Source organism: Lagopus muta, chromosome 3, assembly GCF_023343835.1.
Source record: "Lagopus muta isolate bLagMut1 chromosome 3, bLagMut1 primary, whole genome shotgun sequence".
NCBI classification, from domain to species: Eukaryota; Metazoa; Chordata; class Aves; order Galliformes; family Phasianidae; genus Lagopus; species Lagopus muta.
The window spans coordinates 39,786,670-39,798,086 of record NC_064435.1 but is presented as its reverse complement, the minus strand read 5'-3'; the positions used below and the strand labels follow the sequence as shown (position 1 = coordinate 39,798,086).

At 38.0% G+C, this 11,417-nt stretch overlaps 1 long non-coding RNA gene across 1 annotated transcript; it reads right to left on the bottom strand.

Annotated features, from left to right (window-relative positions):
• Positions 1 to 670: 670 nt before the first annotated feature.
• On the bottom strand, positions 671 to 9,877 carry LOC125691325 (uncharacterized). Its single transcript, XR_007376091.1, has 3 exons — positions 9,771 to 9,877; positions 4,496 to 4,583; positions 671 to 2,664 (listed from the first exon to the last, which is right to left on the bottom strand). It is a non-coding gene; the product is annotated as an uncharacterized LOC125691325 (long non-coding RNA).
• Positions 9,878 to 11,417: the final 1,540 nt, after the last annotated feature.

The window sequence follows — 11,417 nt, the reverse complement described above, 5'->3', positions numbered from 1 at the left end:
AGCCAGAAGCTGCCACTCCAAGGAGAGCTGACTCAACCACTTTGGATTTGAGCTGTCACTCCAAAGACAGCGGACTTGACCACTTTGGAGCCATTGAAAAGGGGTCATCATCGCTGTGGTCGTCAGCATCGTCAACAGAACAACAATGCCTGACAACTCACCACTACTGAAGATCAATGGCTGAACTACGAATCACACTGGACCCACAGTGGTGACCATCTCTCTCTTGTTGCCTACAAAGACTCCTCGCTTCTTCTTTCCTATCTTTTCTATCGCCCTCTTTCCCTTTCCCATTACCCTAATTCATAGTAATGTCCATCCTCCCCTACCCTTTTCCCTAATTAAGATAAACTGGTGGGACCAACATTTGATCCGTTGTTTCTTAATCTCATGCTGGGCATATTGATATTAAAAGAACCTCCGCTCCCTCCTATAAATTCAAGCAGGACATTACACAAAGAACTGGGAGAGGACACAGCCAGGACAGCTGACCACCCCAAAGGACTCTCCTGTACCATCACGTGTCATGCTCAGTAATAAAATCTGAGAAAAAGAGGGAGGGGAGTATGTTTAGAGTAATGGATTTTTCTCCCCAAGTAACCATTATGCATGATTGTCCCTGCTTTTTTGGAAATGGCTGAGAGAAATGAAGAAATGTGAGCTCTGCAGAGAAGGACCAAGGTGTCCTGGTGGATAACAGATTGGACATGAGCCAGTACTGTGCCCTTGTAGACAAGTAGGCCAGTGGCACCCTGGTCACATTAAAAAGTGCGTGGCCAGCATGTCTGGTGGGGCCACATCTGGAGTAATGAGGCTCCGCAGTTAAAAAAAAAAGGATCTCCTTGAAGGAGTCCAGCAGAGGGCCACAAAGATTATAAAGAGCCTGGAACGTCTCCTGCATGAGGAAAGACTGAGAAACCTGGGACTGTTCAGCCTGGGGAAAAGAAGACTGAGAAGGGATCCTATAACTACTTTAAAATATCTAAAGGGAAGTGGAAGACAAATGGATAAGGCCAGGCTCTTCTCAGCAATAGGACAAAGAGCAATGGCCTAAAACTTGAACACAGGAAGTTCCATAAAATGCGTAGAAGAACTTATTTACAGTAAGGGTGACACAGCACTGGATAAGGCTGCCCAGAGAGGTTGAGGAGTCTGCTTCCATGGAGATATTCAAGACTTTTCTGGACACCTACCCGTGCAACATATTGTAGGGTACCTGCTTAGGTAGAGGGGTTGGACGCTATGAATCTCTTGAGGTCCTTTTCAATACCTGCAATTCTGTGACTGTATAATTCCTTGTTTTACTTCTTACGTGCAAGCAGCTTTTGCTTTACCTCACAAACTGTTTTTCTCCACCTATGTGTTTTCTCATTTTGATTCTCTCCCATCCTGCTGTGCAGGAGTGAGAGAGTGGCTATGTAGTGCTGAGCTGCCTGCTAGAGCTAAATCATAGTGCTTTGTTAAAGTCAAATACACTTCACACCAGATGAAAGCAGATGAAGGAAGAAGGAAAAAATAAAAGTGGATAAAACTGTCTTCCAGTTTTTATATCATTAAAATAAACAAAAAAATAAATGCCACAATTTCTAAACTGGAATGTTTGATGTAAGATATAGTTAATTCTTCACTCTATACCAACTCTTTAATAAAACTAGACTTGTGGTCCAACAGAAAGTCAAGAGGAAAAAAAAACAACAGAAAAATGATCAGAAAGTTATGTGGATTATGATCTAGGAAATATGACTTAAAAGATAATACTCGGAAAAATATGACTAGAAGTCTCAGGAAAATGATGATAGACATAGAAATATTTAAAATATTTAAAATAATAAAAAATAGAATGAAATTCTGTCTCAAAAAAGAGAGACAACATGAAGAAAGAGATCTCCAAATGCAGCAGGAAAATGAGAATAAGAAACCCCACCTAATCTTAATTTTTCATTCATTTATTTTCTTCTGGAACAGACTGCCTGAAGAGCTTGCAGAACATTCACTACTAAAAGTTAAAACACCCTCATGCACCAGTACATGCTTGTCACCAAGAAACTGGAAAGCAGCTCTGCAGAAATGGACCTAGGAGTCCTGATGGATTTCAGAGCCAGCAATTTGTCCTAAGCGTAAAAAAGGCTAATGGTATCTTGGGATGCACTGTGCAAACCATTGCCAGCTAGTCAAGGTGGCTCTATCCCTCTGTTCAGAACTGATGAGCCTACACCTGAAGTTCTGGGTCCACTTCTGGGTTCCCCATTACAAGAAAGACCTGGTCATACTACAAATAGCCTAACAAAGGATGACCATGATGATTAAGGTATTGAAGCATCTCGACTATGCGGAGATCCTGTAAGAGGAGGATCTGTTCATCCTGGAGGAAGCTCAAAGGGTTCTCATTAATGTCTATAGATATCTGAAGGAATAGCTCAATTGAAGACAGAGGCAGGTGCTCTCCTGGCACTGGGCACCACCAAACATGATGCAGTTTGCACAAGCTGGAGCTCAGGAGGTTTCCTCCAAGGAGCACTTCTGTACTGTGCGGGTGATGGAGTATTTTCTCAGGCTGCCCAGAGGCTGTGTGTGGGTTCTGCTCCCCCTTCAGCAGCTGCCTGGACGTGGGTCCAGTATTAGGCCAGAGGACCTGTCAGCCTCAGCCATTCTGCAACTGTAATTCTAAGGAAATAAAAGTTTAGGTGAGCATCCAGTAGACAAGGTCTAGACCACATAAAGTAGTTTTCAAAAGCATGGAAGTTGAACTTCAGAGACTTGGACTGGTTTCTAGGGCAAAGAGGTACAACAAATAAGTATAGAGATATTGGATACCCAAAATATTTGCTATTATTTACCCTATTGTTTATCTTTTGAAGTTCCTTTTAAAAAATAAAATAATAGGATTGTTTTTTATTGTAAAGGACTAGTTTACATAAACACTATTCGGACTAAGTATATTGCTTTTGTATTTGAATTAATAACCCTTTTAGTGATCTGGGTGTATAGCCTAGGTTCAACACTTGTAGTTATTTCAAAGTTGATATTTCATAGAGAAATACAGTTTATAAACATTTCTTTCTGATGTAACTTTTGCTTGAGATAAATGAAAATTTTCTTTTTTATCTCCACTTATTCTTCTTTTGTTTTGAGTATAGCTAATAACTTTTTAAAGGCAAGAAAACCTATTTTTTCCTCCTTTTAACTGCTATCCCAGTTGAAATGATCTTTACATCAACCTGACTTCCAGCTATATTAATTTTATTGTTTTTAACCTTGCAGCTCTAGAACTAAGACATGGCAGAAAGCCACAAGTTTATTATTATAAGCTATGTACTTTTCTCAAATACTGCATATTTGTCTGCCTCCTACTCATATGCTGCAGGTCTTTTTTACCGTACTTTATGCATGAGAAGAAACCATCTGTACTTATCAAAATCTGTCTCAATTCACTTCTCTGCTGGCACTTTGTAGTTTCATAAGGGGGCTCACTACATGGACAACGTTTTACTCTTTTTTATGAAGTGAACATACAGAGCCAAGTTCTGCCCATCATGAGATGAGCCCAAAGCTTTCAAAAATATTAATATGACTGAGGTAAAAAGGATTAATGGTTGTATGCACATAGGTGGAAGTTGTCATGAAATAGCCATATAACTACAATAAATTGATTTTATGGAAGAACACTTCTGCTGCACTCCTTTTGTAACCAAAAAGTTGTTTACTGTTCCCTTATCTCCAGGTCCAAGAATATTATGCAGCCATTAAAAAGCTACACATTGCTAATGGGCTGATATTTATGGACAGTGTAGAGCCAGTATTTTGTCACAGTAAATTATATATGAAACAATCCAGCCCTGGGAGAAGTAAAGGCAAGTGTCACAAACTGCTAGTAAAACTGCCAGATCTCACAGCCTGCAATTTAACCAAAATGTACTTCCTCTCATAGTAAAAATTGATTAAAAACATTTAACTAAATGTTTAACAAAATTTTAAAGTGCTTTAAATGACTTTTGGCACGCAGAGGAAGGTAGGAAACAAAAACAGCTTTCCTGCTTCACTTCTGCCAGAGACCATGCCTTAAATTTACAGTGCTCAGCTACCTTTTATCTAACTTGAGGGAAATGGCAGCTGAGAGCTACAAAATTGATATTGTATTTTAGATGAGGTTCCTCAACAAAGCAAATGAAACACTGAAATATTGATGTTCGACTTCTGTACAAGATATTTTTGCTATACATGAGGGTCAGTTTTCAGATGTGCATAAATGCACTGAATACATTTTAAATAATTTCTGAAGAGAGTGAGCATTTAAAATTCACAGTCCCAGGTTAAAAGCTTCTGGATTGTTGAGGTTTCCCATTCCTGTTTAGAAACTATCCTTTTACTGCTGAGCCCACACACTAATCTTCATTAGAAAATATGAGGAAATGCATAGTCATGCATAGACATCCACTGAAATCCACACACTTTCCACTAACACTTGGATTTTTTTTTTGTTAAATATTGGATTTACCCCCTTCAGCCTCAGTCTTGCAGTCAGGCTTCCACTGGTGCATTTTCAGCAAGATCCCATCCTTCAGTATGCAGAATAATAAAGAATGCTAGTGGGGAAAAAAATAATAATAATAATGAACCTTATTGATACACCACAGCACTGCTTACCTGGAAACACAGATGTTCTTCATGCTTGTGGAAGTCACCTTGTGACTTCTACTGCCATAAATGGAAAACATACTGCAATCCATGAAGTTGCATAGCTGTAAGTGGTACTAGTGGTGAAGTTAAGTCCTGTCCTCCTGAGGCAGTGTCTAATCTGCACAGCACTGATTCTCTAGAATTCACCACTAAGGCTGAAGAGTTGCCACCCTCCTGCTTTTGCTACATGCTACACCATCAACTGAGAATAATACTCCAAAGAGCATTGAAAGGTTCATTTCCAGCACTTAGATACAAAACGCAGAAAAACTCATCAGTCAGCACCCATGACAACTGCACTTGACAATTATGCACAGCCCTTGCTTAGTGTTTGAAAAGATGAGGGAAGGAATTTTCAGTAAATAACAATTTTTAGTAGAATTATGTTCTACTAGGAGTTGTCCAACATGGCTCTTTTCTCAACTCCAAGGTAATACCTCCAATGCAAAAGAGGTAAATCTGACTCAGTCAGGTTACATAACAACCGATCATTTTTATTTTTAGTTTATATACCAAGAAATTTGCTTTGAAACTTCAAGAAAGGCATAGAATATTATGAGCTACTTTAAAGCTTGAACCAGAGAAGAATTTTTGTCATGTTTCATGGTCAAACTATTTAGACTTGGATCAAACCATTATTTTTTTATTTAACAGTTCCTAAATGTTTGCAACTACATAGCCATATCTGTAACCAATCATACACAAATGATCTGGTTGTAGTGGAAAAATTTTGCTGAACAGATTTAATCTTCAAATACTCTGTGGTTCCTAGATGCTTTAAATTTAAAACCTGGGTTCACCTTTAACCCATTAAGGAAAATGAAATCTTTATTTATTTATTAAGAAGAAAATAAGTATTTTACTTCTTTATTTAATTCCAAGATCTTCAACAGAGATTCTGTTTTTTCTCTTTGGGCCTCAAAACCTGTTATTAAAAACCAAAAGAATCACAGTTTGATAAATAAAGTTTGAAGGGAAAATAAAAACACAAAGAGAAGGAATTAGCTTCCATTTAGACGATTAGATTTTTTCAGATTAGAATTTTAAAGCAAGGTTTTTTTAGTGCAGGTTCTTCAAGGAAGATGGTGACGTCATTCAATTCCATTTTTCATAAATTGGCTTCAATTCTCTTCATACTGAGAGAGAAGATTTATCCTACTTTTTCCTAACCAGCCAATTGAAAAGCTCCAGAAAAAAAGAGCAAAGATGAGTACCTAAAGTCCTCTGCTGTCGAATGACACCACTGCTCAATCATGCAATAAAAGAGCAAGAAAGATTTTGGCACAGCCTCCTCCTCCACTTCTTTTATGAAGGCCAAGAAAGGACCTTAAAAATGTCAGTGTGCTGCTGCAGTTAATTAGGTACAGTATATTTCCCAAAATAAAGTTGACAATTGTGTCGTATCTATGTTTATTGTGAAAAAGCTTGCCTCCTGCTACCAATGGTGACTTGCACACCTCAGGGTGAGGACTTGTTAGACGCATTTTCCTGTTGGAAGCAATAAGAATGTAGTTTACTAAGAATTCAGCAAAGAGAGCATTTGGTCAGGAAAATGATTGTTACTTACTTTAAAGGGAATTATTTTAACACATTTGATTGCTTTCTTTTTAATAATTTCCACTATGATTTACCAGTGAGGGTATACATGTGCAAATATACATTCACGTGTTTGTATACACACATTTCTCACAGATTTTCCTGTGCAATCTTTTAATTGAATACTGTGAAAGGGAAAAAAAGAGAAAGAAAGAAGTCTTAAGTTAGCATTCAGGTTTTTAACCACATTTACTGCCTTAATATTGGCAATTTAACATCTTGCATTCAAATTCTGATACTACATAAAGTCACCATTACAATATCTCACAGATGGACAGTTCATATGATCCAGAGACATTTTGTTATATTTTGCTTATAAGGATTGGGAACAACAGAAAATAGAAACATTTCAGTGGGTTTTGGAATTTGTACCAGTGGGATTCTGTATATAGGTATCAATAGACAACATGCAGGACTTAGAATGAATCACATTTACAGCTGCTTCTGCAGGTGACAATACAGATATTTAACTGAGTTATTATTGCCACTCTCCTGGTTAAACTGACAATTAGTTTCCTAACAAACCATTAAATGTTTATCAGCTGATGGAAATACAATTATGAACAGCAGTTTATCTTATACTGAATGAGTTTGAACAATATTTTTGAATTGTAAGTAGTTTTTCAAGGCTTGAAATAGTAGAATAAAAACGTAGCAAAATCTTACAAGGGATATAATAATAGATCCTGCTATAGGAAAATTAGCATCAAACTACGGAAAACTTTCAATCTCATTTATGTAGTCAGATAACCTGACCTTTTGTATTTCAACTATTCTTACACTGAATGTTGAAACTGTGCCCTGTAATGGCACTCAGTTGAAATAAACAGCATAAAAGTCCCAACTGTGTGAGCAGATAATTGTTCATCAGTGTCATGAACAAAATACTTCATACAGGATGACTAACTTCAAAATACTGAATCCCCATCTGTTGGGACCTAATGAGCAACAGAGAGGTTTGAAGGTAATGAAGCAAGTCCATTTTTGGCAGATGTTACTTGACAGCTGCATCTTGGGATCCTAGCAGCACTACTGCTGCCTCGTATTAATATATTCTTGAAGATATCATGAAACTTGTGGTAAACAGAGGATCATTTTCTCTTCATTGAGCTGTGTTTTATACAGCCATTCTTATACCTAATCCTATTTAGTAAGTTTTGATTTCAAAAGACTGTTCAAAGTTTATTGGGCTTTTTCAAGTGCTTTAATTCCTCCTTTAGTCCACATGCTGCAGACAAGCAGCTGAATCCCAGCAGCAAATAAAACTGAACTAACAAGGATGTCAAGGTATTTGATTTTGTTGGTATTCCCCTCCTCTCCTTCCCCAGAGGCAAAAGGGGAAGAGAGATTTGGGTCACAGCACACATTGCACAAAAAAAAGCATCTTGTGGAGTACACATTCTGCACCTGGTCTTCACAAGGAGCTCCACAAGGCTCTCTTCTTGCTACATTCTGTTCAGCTGCTCAGCCTCCCGAGGGAAAAAATAAAATCCTGATACTTCTACCTGAATTGCTACCCCCGAGGTAGGCTGTGTTTACATATCAAGTGCATTACTGCAGACTCCTGCTCACAGAAGGGCAGAGGAAGAGAAGCTCCTGGACTGAGGAGGGATCTGAAGCTACAGGTAGGTGAGGTAGAGGTTTTTCTTCTAGCCACTATCTATATCAAAAACCTTTGTTGCCAATGCAAAGAGCCTACCACTGTATATCAAGCCCAGGACATCTTTGTTAATCTCTCCAGCAGTAAATAAAATACCAGAAGTTTAGGACTGCATTCTCTTCTGTTAGGAAATGGACCACAATCTGTTTGTGATTTCTGGTCTAATTATTCAACCTTCTGTATAGATAAGTGATAACTGATAGGTTGGAAAATAATGAAATACATAAAGAAAAAAGATATAAAGTTCATGGAATTTATTTCATATAAATTATTGTATTTCATATTTAATAAAAAAAAGTTAGAAAATACACATAGATTGTTCAGGTAAGTGCTGTTATACTACAGTTAATTATCATCCTCTTCATAGATAATCTCTCATTTTTTTTAATGCATACCCATTCATACAGACACCTCAGAACACTTTTGACAACTTACTGATTACAGACATCTCTGTGCAGGTGCACAGGCAGGGCCAGGACACACTTGCTCTTCTCTAAACCAGGACTCAGCCAACAGTGACAACCTCAAACACAGCCATAGAAACAGCACTTTGGAGCCCTGACAGAACCTGAGTAATGAAGTCTAAAGAACACCAGAAGAGTAACCATAACTTTTCCCAGAAGCTACCCAAGACCATGAGACTAATAGTCTGATTTTCCAAGGGTAGTACTCAATCCTGGCCTAGTGGCATGCAGGTGGCCAGAGACATCTTACTCTTACAGTAGTAGCAAGCAGCTTGGGGGATATGTCCTTTCTAAGCCCTCTTACTGCTCTGAGAGCAGCTATCACTAAGACAAAACACCAGTTGCTGCTTTTGCACAAGAAAGAGCAGGACTCAGTAAGGAAACCTTAAATCCTTTATTCATGCAAACCTAAAAAATGAATTGCACCAGAACAATTAAGGTCCCAAGACAGTATCAGAAAGAAAAGGCCTCCATAAAATGAATGCCTCCTAATAACCACCAAAAGAGACAGGGGGAAAAAAAATAAAAATATTAAAAAAAAACAACTCGCTTTTATACCTGCTAATATCTCTTGTAGAACAACAGGAGAAAAAAATGCATTTCTAATGTATGACCTCACTTCTTTCTGATAACTATCTACAAGATAAAATAATGGCTCAGCTGAAAAAGATCTGATGCTTTATTGCCTTTCTTTTCTGATACCATCCTTTGCTCAGACAAACGTTTGCCTGTTCAAGGGAATTCAAATGAGAACATTCAGTGCCTCTATTTCACTCCAACGCAACAATACATATGGATCATAGCCCAAATTACACTGCAGCGCTTCAACTCTGAGTACAGAGTTTTCACTTCCTTTTCATTGGAAGTCTACAAGGAAGTATTTTTCAAACATCAAGTGCTATCATCTCACAGACTAACACATAACAGGCAACTGCTTCATTTCACATTCCTTGACTTTTCAGACTTCAACTTTCTGAATCACCTTTTGAAGTATATTATCAGAAGAATCAATGTATAGCATTAGAAGTTAACATATCCAGATTACTTCTGAGTCAGGATCTATTCTGATCAGCACAAAAGTTTTTAATAACATGAATGTATTTGATGCCCAGCACTCATTATTTGCAGCAATTATGAGTTCTATGAGACAGCATAATCACAAATTCAATAAACTCACTGGTTTTGCATCTCATTGATGTCCATCTCTCACAAAGATAATTAATATTTTTTTTTCTTTCAAACAATGCTCTTCACCAGCATAAAATTTTTGTTCTTTCCTTAGCAGGTTTTATCATACATTTCTTCAGAGAGATTATTCTTCTTGGTTAAAAATAAAGAAGATAAAGAACTCTTTGCCCAAACCTTGCCCTTACCTACTGTTTTCTCATTTTGTTCCTCAAGATAAGCATCCAGCCACTAAAAAATAAACTACAAAATAAAAAACTTAGGCTCTGTTGGCACCCTCAGTGATAAAATTACTGTGACAGTACTTCAAAGCAGCTGCAGATGATAGCCTTTTATGGAGCAGCTTCATTGCCTGCAGCCCTGGTGGCAGAACAAAACAAGCTCAGGTGCTTCAATCCAGTTAGATTCATCAGGTCAGGTGCAAGCACTACACTAACAGCCCTTGCCAGTGCAATCCCCAAACTACTGCTGCTGTCACTTAGTTCATATGTATACACACTAGCAGTCTGCAGACAACATCATACTTCTCTTAGCAGGACTACAAGGCCAGAGCACAGGTATCTCTGCACACACCAGCTCAGATCCAGCCTAGTAGGTGCAGGGACAGGCCCAATAAACTTGGTCAGACCATCAATGTCTGCAAGCAGAATCACCTAGAGGTTTCTGTATCACACTACCTTGCATCTGCAAGATTGAGCAGTGCCCAAAGTTGGAATCAGCAGAACTAATTAATACTGAAGATGCACAAGTGCTGGCCCTTTTCTGCAATTTTGTCATGCAGAGGACACATCTCTTATGGGACTTTCCTTCTGACAGTAGAAAACAGAACATGAATAGGTTCTGCACTCTCCAGGGCTTCCACGCTCATCTATCATGTATTTTAAAATGTTTTTTGGGACAGAATCTGAAAAGATGACAAGCTCTATTACAGATCAAAGAAAGTCCATAGGTAAGTGGTTCCTAAAAAAGGATTATTTTCTTAGCTTTTCTTTCTGATGTATGCCAGCTGCACATAAACAGGCCTTCTCAGTTCTCCTCCCATAATTAGTAAAAGGTAAGTCAATCTCATATAGCATGTTACAAACCTGGATGTCAAACTACTCAACAAAAAGCTTATAGCATTGTTTCTGTCTCACTGCTGCCTAAATTAAAATAAAATATCTTGTCCAGTGCTGGAAAAAAAAAAAATAAATAAAATAAAATAAAATGAGTGGCAGAGAAAGGAGTTTTTTCTGACGCAGAATGAAATGCTCCATCCACCAAACCATGCCATATGCATCAGCTTGTTTTATTTCAGATACACTTGACCACTCAACTGTTTCTGATTTGTCATTTCCTTAGGAGGCAGAGAGAAACAGAAATGAAGGAAAAAGCAAACAACTGAGGAAAGAAACAGGCAATAAAAAAATCAGGTTGAACAGTGCTCTGAGCAGAAGGGTTAATTCAGGAAGGAAAACAAAGATCTTATCTGCACAACACAAGCTGGAGCCCTGTGGAAGAAGACATTAGTCCTAGGTGAACCTGATGAATGTAATGGAAACAATTTAGCTGCAAAAGCTCTACTTATTTGCAAAGAACATTAGTCTGGACAAAGGACAGGGCTTGTGCTTATGCCATTTACTTGCTTTCAGGCCCAGAGAAAAAACTAAATCCTGTAGAAATTAAGAAAAAAAAATCATCTTGCATCCCAGTGTTAATTATTAACAAAGGCCATCATCTGTGACATCCTGATAAAAAGCAAATAAGATTGCCTACTATCTCAGTACTGCAGTGTCAATGAAGAAATCTGAAAAGTAAGCATTCCTGGGCTCCTAGAAGCATTCATTCAAGCATTC